We start from the raw sequence: 10,760 nt of genomic DNA on the forward strand, positions 1-10,760 counted from the left end.
TTTGTCATGATTTCTTAAGATCTTACTTTAATAGAAGGCAATCACAAAACAATATTAAACATGCCAGTGTTATTCATGCTTGTTCTTTAGACAATTGTGCTGTCACTGAACTGATGTGTTAGAAAAAATTTGAAGATCTTTGACAAGTACAGTGTGTCATACGCAAACATATGTGGGCACTCAGTACTAAAAGAAATAATGCCAGATGTGTGTTTGCACAATGGTATGATTCATGATTACTGAAATCTGTGTGATGGGAAAAATTTAGTGCTTTTTTAACCATTTTGATATTATTTTCCATAGAAACACTGCCCTTCTTTCATGGCTTTGACAGAGAAGACCTTTCTATTTCCCCTTTCTTAGTTCTTTCTTTTCTTTCAGGTAGAAAGCAACATGTCATGGATGTCACTACTCTAGCTGGAAGACATTCTTCAGGCATAACAGGCCTCTGGGATTCCCCTTAGGTGTCAATTGCCAGCCTGCCCTGCACACTTTGAAAGTCAATAATTTGATTGGCTTTAGTCAATAAAAGTATTAGGTATTTAGTCACCTCACATTTTAAAAGTCAAATGTCACAAGTTATTCACTCACATTACTAGGAATCTGTGCTCGTAACCCTTTGTGTGCCCTCACGTAAACTTTGCTGTCAGAATAGTTGCTTCCATAAAATTATTTGTAACATTATATTGTATTTCTGCAGAAATGTGAAATCTTGTACTTTTAGATGTTTTCTATTCTGGTAAAATACGAGAAGAATTTTCTCCTAAGAAAATGTCTTTCACAGGGAATTACTTCTAAGAAGGCTTTACATTCAGATTATAAAAAACCCCCAATACACTCAAACACATGATTATTCCTATTTGAAGGACCTGTTCAGCATACAGTGGGATTTCTGTGATTACTGTTTGCAAAGGGCATTGCACAGATGCACATTTTCGGAGTTAGGCTCCTACATAACCAAATCCTCATGCAGGAAGTAATGGACAATGTCCCAGCCTTGTGCTGCAGCACAGACCTAGTAGACCTTGTCAACACCATCCTATATTCTGCACACCCTCCTCTGTCCCCTGCCTTGCTCCATATTTGTGAGAGGTAATGAGAAACACTGATGAGAACATTCCTGCCTTCACTGTGATCTTGGGCATTTCCAGGCTTTGTGTCAGAGGCTTTCATTCAAATGCCATACTTCATACCGTGAGGATATCAAGAACACCTGAGAGATGAAGGATATTTCTCTGGCAGATTTTCCATGCAGAAATAGACACTGTTCTCAGGCACTTGCCTGCCCTTGTCCTTACAGATGACAATAGGATACTTTTTTTTTTTTTCGCACAGTAGTTATGCCTCTTTTGTTAGTTCACCATATTTCCTGCCAGATGTCTTGCTTTCCACTGGTTTAGGCTTGTTTTATTTTATGGCTTAGCCTATTTAAATGAATATCTCCATGGAGATATTCAGAAACTGAGCAGACATGCGCCTGAGCCACCTGTTCCAGCTGACCCTGCCGGAACTCGGGATGGGTTAGATGATCTAGGAGGTTTCTTCCAGTCCCAGCAATTCTGTAGTTCTGTGAAACAGAAGCCAATACAAATTTTCCTACCATACGTAAATGAGATTTATATTTCCCACACTTCAGAGAATTCTTATAACTGACTTAGAGGAAGATAGAAAACAGCATTTAACACTTGCTTGAAGATTTGCAATCTCCCACAAGCACTTAATGACACAGACGATGATGACATATTTCAGATCATATATGTTGAAGAATATTAAAGTTTTTTTTGGCGTACAGCTCTGCTCCTTCATTTTCCCCCTCACTTCTGCTCTATGACTGTGTAAAACAGAAACTGTCTTACCAGCATGCTTAACACCACAGAATAGTGTGAGCAACATTTCTCACAGTTGTTAGACAGAGTGTCCCCATCTTTTCACTTTCCTATAAAAATAACTGACGCAATTAAGAATCAGCACAGTTCTTAGATAAAACAACTTTTCCTCAGCTGAGGAAATACAATACCCAATAAATATCGACGCTGTAGGGCCAGCCTATATTATGAAAGAACAAAGTACCTTTGGGTGAGGTTTGGTGCACACACCTAGTAAAACAGACATCATGCACCCCAGGCACTGTCTGCTTTGGGGTTGAGGAGGAATTTCACCTCTTTTACAGGGAGATCTCAATTAAGTGTTTTGCAAGCTATTTGGTAAGGGCAAAGGATAGATTGTGCCCACTTTGATGCTGCTCAAAATCTCCTGTCCCAAGCTACCACTCAAAGAGAAGTAAAATCTTAGAATTCTGTATGAGCCACTATAATAAACAACAGCAAGAAAGCTGAGCAAATTTTAGCACAGTTAGTGTTTTCCAGGGGGCATACTTTTTCCTGCTCAGAATGGGCTTTATTGTACTAAGTAGCCTATCCAGTCACCTGCCATTTCTCACCTCTGCACCATTGGCAGGAACACCTGAGTATCAATATTTACTTCAACTTTTAGAAAAGGGGAGCATGGGGTTGTATATCATTCTACCTGGCATTCAAATTGTGTGTAATGCATCCTTTGGAATGTTTTGCTTAAACGCACACAAGTATCTGGTGACTTGAAGCCTAAGGCCCTATTGTCCAAGCATATGTAATATGGAGTTAAATACCTCTTTGTTTAGCTATTAGTTTCTTCTCAGCTGCTGCAAGAACATCTGTTACAGGCTGCAAACCACTCCAGCATACAGAAATAGCCTTCCACCTCCCTGTCTTCCCAACTCTCCTTTTTTCTTACTGCTGGAAAAAATGAAGTATTAATTCTTTACATTACAGGCGTAAAAAAAGAAATGCTGTAGGTGCTTCCAAAACACAGTGCTGCAGAGAATATGTTGTCCAAGAAATAAACAGAACTGTGAGAGGAAAGAGTGTAACATGACAACAGAGTGGTAACAGTAAGCACACACCTTATTAGTTAGAATATTATTTGTGGTTAATTAAAGAGATATCACTGAGCTCCTTTCCTGGTATGGGACAAAGTTTAGGGTTCTGGTTGGCTGTGTTATGAAAAAGAGATTGAAAAGGTGGTCTTGCAATAGTTTACTTAGCACTACTGTACCCAAAAGAACAGCGGTCAGAGAGCAGAAATCAGAGAGCCAAACAAGAACTAGACAATTTCATTTAAGCCACTGGCTAGTTAGATTTTTATTCAGGAAAAAAACCCAAAAATTCTGAAAGTATGTTTAATGCAGAATTTTGAGTAACAGTGCCCAACTATGTTAGGCAATTAGATGTTAGAAACTTTAATGTCATGGTGGAAGACAGTTTCTGCCACAAAATTGAACAATTGAATTCTAAACAAAGAAAAAAGAATAGTTACATCACAAGTGAAGGTCTTGCCCAGGAAAATACAGCAGATCTTACCAGACCTGGGAACTGACACACCTGTTGTTTGTGGACTTGTCTACCAAATTTTAATATGGGTGATAGAGAATCCAAATCACTCCATCAATGCACAATTAAAATCAGGATGAGCTCTCTTGCCTTTTGACCCATTGCCCTTCCTGCATTTACTTTGACTACTCCTGAATGCTGGCTCTCTTTCTAAATACACAAATACAGCAAATACACATCAACTTTCAGACAAGTTTTTACCAACTGTACAGAAAGCTATTGTCCTAAGTAAGTACTTGAGAATTCTATCAGATAATAAAATTTCTTATATGCTTCCAATGTTCAAAATTAATATTTTGTCATTCATTGTTAGCACTGTATTATATTTAACTTCTAAAAAAGTCCTAATCCCTACTCATGATGTGCTTGATTAGGATGCTTTTTAATGTTTCCTTGTTTTTAGACATAATCAGATATAGAAAGTTTAAAGAACATTTAAGGTACATACATAATCTCCAAATATTCTCTACAACTGTACATGATGCCTTCCATAAACTTCACTTAAGAGTAAAATTTTCTTTGAATATAAGTGATTTTCCCCGTTCTGTTTTTTCATTAGGCAGCACAAAATTCCCTGGAAAGTTAATAGATGGTGATATCTGCGAAATCAGTGTTTAACTTTTATCATGACAATATTTACTGCTGTCAACTTGAAGAGTTAATGCAATTTCTTGAAGATCATTTAAGAAAAATGTGATAAAACATGGGAATGTCTGACAGTAGAAATGTGAGATTTGCTCAAATACAAATCAAAATGTATCAGAAAACAGCCACTGAAACATTTTTCCAATTGTCTGTAATAGGAGAACTCTGAAGACCTACAGCAGGAATATAGATGCATGCTCTGGGGACATTTCTGGCTTTTATATTCCTGCTTTTTTGCTGCCAAAGGCCAAAGCCAAACATATTGCTGAGGCTTTAAGACACATTTTCATCAGTAAAATATCTTATAAAATAGATCCCAAAAACATTGAATGACTGCCAAAATATCAATTTATTTTCCTATGTCCTCATTGAACAATGAAATACTTATGTTAATAAAGGCATATTATAATAAATTAGTATTATCGAAACATCATTCACAGTTTTTAATTAGCAATAGGCACTGCAATTAAAAATGAGGACACTCTATGTTCTTCCTTCTTCAAGTTCTCCTGTCAGATCACAATGCTCTGCACAATGAAAATTATGCAGAGATAGATTGCAGCAGGAATGTATGACACTTGTTCTGATTTTGTTTTTTTCCAAAATTATTTATGAGTAATCTACATTATCCTGTTGCATGATCAGAGTCCAGTCTAGTGCTGTTAACACTATATTTGCAGCCAATATCAGTTTAGGAAAGATTCCTGTCCTATGTAGAGTTTTCACTTCCAGACTTTAAAAGTATATGTTGCTGCACTAACTTAAGCAGTTCCTTCACACCCAAAGGCATCATTGGTTCATATAAATGGTGTAAAGTCGAAATGCTAGTGTTGTTAAGCTTCCTTGCATGCAAAAGCTGCAAGTTATCACTCTAACATTAACAAGTGCTCATTTCCAGCATCAGTAAGTTGAACAGTGTACGTTTAACACATGGAGAAGCTTTTATTCTGTAGCCAAGAGACCTGAATGGTATTGTGTTACCACTCCTGAGCTGGCAATAGGAGTTGAGGCAAGGGCTGGCACTGAAGCTTGCTTTGAGAGCAAGCAGTGCTCCAGATTACTATTTCCTATTTTGGACTTAAATTTGATCCACTTGCAGCTGATGCTGGATGTGACAGATAATATCCTGGATATCTAATTTATATTTGATTATTTAAGGTGAGATTTTCCAAATGGTCTCAGTGCTGGAATAACCCCTTTACCATTGAAGTCACTGCCAAAACTAGAAGAGGTTGAAAAAAAAATCCCATCCTTACTAGCCATTGAAATAGCTGGTGAAGAAACAGGAAGACAGACATAATTTTTATGCTGGTTCTCCAGAAAGTGTACTGACTTTTAAAATTTTCTTTATGAGCTTGGACTTCTCATCCAGCTCCCCATTGAAATCAGCACACAATAGCAAGTGCAAAATACACATTTTCAACTAAAGACTCCTGGTATAGTTGTCCTTACCCTCTTCCTCCTCTTGATACGGAGCACCTGGAATGGTGTCAGGCATTCCATAAGTAGGGAAAGCTGCAACTACAAAAAGAAATAGAGTCTGATATAAGTTGACAGGCAAGTAAGATGGGACTGTGACAGAAGAAGGAAGCAGGAAAAAAGTGAAGAGAAGGATCTTGCAGTAATTTGCCTACATATTGCCTAAATATGCCATACATATTTTTCCCGAAAAGGAAGGTTATTTTAATTTTAGTCTAACCTGTCTTTCATACATTTTTCTCTCATGTAATATCAGAAGCAATATTTTTTTGATCTTTAAATGCTGTGATTTCAGCATTTAATAAGGACCTCCTTGGAAAGGGATGAAGAGAAATATGTGCTACAAAGACAAGGAGAGCCAGATGTCACTTGTTAAGCATATGGGTTGAGAAGAGTGAAAGGCAGATCTGAATGCTTAAAGAAGCATCAGAGTATTCACTCCTCCAGCATGACACACTCTGTCTTGTAAATAATTGCTAAGTGTCCTCACACTCACACAGCTCATGGATTCCACAAGGGTGAGAGCATAAGACAGCCTTGCAGACACACTTTTGAGGTAACTCTAATTTAAACTAGGAAGCTATCCAGTTTTGATGTCAGGAATTTTTAGTAATACCCACAGCATTTGGATAAGTGTTTCCCATCGTGAGTTTGCCTCACCAAGAAAAATAAATGCCCTATATTAAGTCAAATAAGGCCAACATAGAGCATCGATATCAGAATTTATTTTTCTTACTTTGCCAAACTTAAAACCTTAATACAGTCAAGTCTGTGGGGCTCCAGATCACTTTCCAATCATGAGTGGTAGCTGAAATCAGCATTGGGCATTGGATCCTTCTCATTAGGAACATATGTTAAAGGGGTTATTTCTTACAGTATAGAGCACATTTGACAATAGGACTTCATGGCCTATCTCTGCCACTTCCTTGTCCCCCTGGATCCAAGCAAAGAGCTCTGCCACTGCATAAGTGTTACCAGAGAGGAGCTCTGCTTGCTGATGCCAGCCCTGGCCCTGGCCCTGGCCCTTCCCTGACTCCGCACAGGGCTAGTGAAACAGCGGTGATGCGTCTGCCAGTTTTCTGGAAACATAGAGCTTTCCTGGCAGGGGACATGCCCTACAAGCTGTTTCCAGGCAGATCACATTTGCATTGTGCTGTGTGAGTGATGCAAGATAAACCTGGCCAGCTAGAGGATCTGTTCCAGTGTGTTTTAAGAGCAGCACATTAGAAGTCACTCTATTACAGTAAAAACACACTGGTCGACTCCTTAGTGGGTACAGCTACAGGGATTTACACCAAGCTGAGAGTATGGTCCATTGAGTCAGTGTATTTAACTGGCGTAGCTGTGGTGACAGCAATCTTATACGTGGACTTGTATGCTGACATATGCTCGTCTATTTGCAAGGTTCAGACCAGCTTGTGAACTAAGTGCTGCTCCCTGCAACACCGTATACATCAGATACTCAAATGTGATAATAATGGGAACAGATGTGGAAATATATAGCTAGAACTGGAACCTGGTCAGTGGATTGCCTCTCATACTGCCATGCTGGAAAAAAAGAAAAAAATAAAATAAAAGAAACAGAAAATATCCTTGCTTAAAAGAAACCACAACTTGTTCTAAGTTTATTGTTCATATTCTTGTTCCCTATGCAGGCTTTAAAAATGAACAAATGCTTTCGGAACACAAAGCTCTCACTGTCTGCTGAAATGGCAAAGTCAGTTGTAGCCAAAGTAAAATTTCAAGATTTCCACTTTGAAGTGGAACTTGGAGTTAATTGGCTGGGCATGCCCTGATACATAGCACACAGCATACCTTGGTTGAATCATAGAAGCTAGAGATGGAAAAGACCTATTAGGTCATCTTTTCCACCTCCCTGCCAATGTAGGATTATTCTCTGCCAATTCAGGATTATTCTCGAATGTTTTCTAGTCTAGCTTTAAATGACTCAGGCTGTGGGGCTTCCACCACTTCCCTTGGGAGGCTGTTCCACAGCCTAATAGACTTTGCTGTTAGGAAAATTTTCCTGATATGCAGCCTGAATTTTACTTTGTTCCATTGCATTCTAGTTCTTCTTGTTGTAAGCGTATTACACTACCCTAGGTAATTTGTCTCTCTGCGTTGGTGTTTATGACCTTCAAATACTTTGAGATGGCTTCAAAATCCACCTTAGTATGGATCTTAAGTAGCTTTATACATCACTGCTGTCATACATAATATATGTGTAGCATCAATTAGATGATGATACTTAAAACATATTCATATTTTCGCTGTCATGCTGTGAGTTCCTCCAGCGAGGAACACATATTGCACCGCTTAGTAAAGCCGAACTTGCCTCCCGCTGTTTGACAGCAATTGTACCTGAAATAATTGAAAAGCACCTACAGCTTGAAAAGTGCCTGAAGCTTCTTGACCATGCAATGCTGATTTCCACCTGTGGAATTACAATACATGACAGGTTAAATTAGCACAAGCACTTTCGGTATTGCCTTTTCCATACATTTTCCACATGGACGTTTTGGAGTGAGAAGCTGAAATGGAGGTATGAGAGCTCTCTCAGAATAGGAAAAGAGAGGACAAGGGCAATTCATTCTGCATGTGTGGCTTCTGAAAGGATGGAAACACTCTGATTTAGATGACCTTGGACTGAAAAACCAACAGGTATGATTAAAGCTGTTAGGGCACTGTGTGGGCCAGTGGCATGCTGGGGCCAAGGCACAAGGACTTCTGGCCAGGGCTGTCCCACCACTTCTAGCTGGGGAGCAGGCCAGGCCAGGCCAGTATCTACTGGGAAATGTGTTAAGACATTACTCTTTCATTATACAGCTGACCATATTTAAAAACCTCCCTGGCTGTGCAGATGCCCACAGAGGGATGTGAGTGCCCTGCTGGTCCCTAAAAACCAGAGCTCTCTAGCACCCACTGCAGTGGATACTTTGGTCATAGAGACTCTCTCTGCACTTCTCTGTGTGCTGGCCAAAGGGTGGCTGTGTTACCTATAGATGACCTCTTCCACTGTTTTTTTCTACTTTGATGTGACCATGAAGGGAATTGTGAGAAAATCTTAATCTTCACTGAAGGATATACAGAGATTTCTTATCCTGAGCAAAATTTTCAAAGCTCTTTTTTGAGAAAATCTTATCTTTTAATCTTTGTTACTAAGGATCACTAACATTCACAAGACCAAGTCACTAAGACCTCAGACACAATTCACTTATAATTTAAACATCCTCCCATTTTAAATTTACTTCTTGAATCAGAGTCAGATGTTTTGAGCAGAAGAACTTCTTTAGTCACAAATTACTGATAACGTTTTAGTACATGTTACAGTCAACAGAATTAAGAGACTTCTTTTGCAGGGAACTTTCATGAGATTCACTATGCTACCACAGTCTTTCAGCTTTGCTGCACACACTCACACTCATAAAGGCTTTGGAAAATTAAAAACTTTTCAGATCAAAATTTTTATCAACAACAAGAAGTGGGAAGCCAAAGAGAAGACATTTCTTTAGATGTTAAGCAGAAAAATGTCCGTAAGATATTGCTGAAGGAGTACTAAAAATCCCCTACAAAACAAATCAGAACATTTGAGAAGTGTCATAGTTCAGCCTACGAACTTGCACACATGGAACATCCGCTTTTGCTCTGTGATTACTCTTAGCTGCTCCACAGAGGTCATAATTCCCTGGCACCATCCCTTTACATTTAGTTGTATGTGTGATCAGGGTCCATAAAACACATGTACAGACTTTTTACATGCTTCCAGCACTTTTGGACCATCTATCCCAAGACCCTCTCTTTCATCAAGAAAATTTGATGTTCGGCATAGTCACTTTGGAAAACATATTGCCTTTCCCATAGGTTTATATTGCAGCTTGTTAAGGACCTGGTGAGCAACAAAAAATAGTTCCCTTTAAAACCACAATGTTCTTGAGTAAAATAATCTTTTGTTGGTTTTTGGGCCCTGCTCTAGTTGTTTCCCTTTCTCTCAACCACTAATCCCAGTAGAGGGCATTTGTTGCATTGAATTGAAGGGTTGGTAAGGATAAGAGCCAGATCCATGTCACACCGCCCATCCCTCTCTTCTTCCCAGGCTTGACTTTATTGCCAGTTCTCTACCTCCTTTCCGCCAGCAGCACAGGGAGACAGGGAATGTGTGTTATGGTCAGTTTGTCACATGTTGTTTACGCTGCTACTTCCTCCTCAGGGAGAGTAGTCTTTCCCCTACACCAGTGTGGGGTCCCTCCCATGCAAGACAGTCCTCCACAAACTTCTTCAGCCTGAGTCCTTGCCATGGGCTGTAGTTCTTCATGAACTGCTCCATCATGAGTCCCTCATGGGGTCACAAGTCCAAACAGTAAGCCTGCTCCAGTGTGGGCTCCTATCTCCAAGGGTTTGCAGGTCCTATCAGGAACCTACTCCAGCATGGGCTTCCCACAGGGTCACAACCTTCTTTCAGGCATCCACCTGCTCCAGCATGGGGTCCTCCAGGGACTGCAGGGATCTGCTCTATCATGGACATCCATGGACTGCATGGGCACATCCTGCCTCACCCTGATCTTCATCACAGACTGTCAGAGAATTTCAGCTCTGGTGCCTGAATCACTCCCTGCCCCTACTTTCTTCACTGATTTTGGTGTCTGCAGAGCTCTTTCTCACACATACTCCTCTCTCCCGCTGCAGTTGTCATTGCACAGTTCCCTCCTCCCATCCCTTCTTAAATGCTTATCCCAGAGGTGCTACCACCATTGCTCATTGGCTAGGCCTTGGCCAGCAGCAGGTACACTCTGGAGCTGGCTGGCATTGGCTCTGTCAGACACAGGTAAATCTTTTGGCATCTTCTCGGAGAAGCCACTCCTGTAGCTCCCCTGCAATGAGAACCTTGCCACACAAACCCAGAATAAGGGTATAATCTGAACAGAGAATGTTTTTAGGAAACATTATCAAATTAGCACTGAAGGACTGACTTAGTCAGCAGTTACCATCATTTTGCAAACACTTATAGACGTATACTTAAAAGGGGAATGAATTAATTGACAATAATTCGTGGGAATGCATCTATTTCTTGAGAGTCAAATTAAAAATGAGAAGCATTCTTTTCTGGCCTTTTATTAGTATAAAAATACATTTAATTATTTTATTCCTTAAGCCAAACAATATGTACAGCAGTGTTTTAAAATACAGAACAAAGGAAATAGCACAAATTAT

The sequence above is a fragment of the Neopelma chrysocephalum genome, unplaced genomic scaffold, assembly GCF_003984885.1.
Source record: "Neopelma chrysocephalum unplaced genomic scaffold, ASM398488v2 Primary Assembly neopelma1_61b, whole genome shotgun sequence".
Classification (NCBI taxonomy): domain Eukaryota; kingdom Metazoa; phylum Chordata; class Aves; order Passeriformes; family Pipridae; genus Neopelma; species Neopelma chrysocephalum.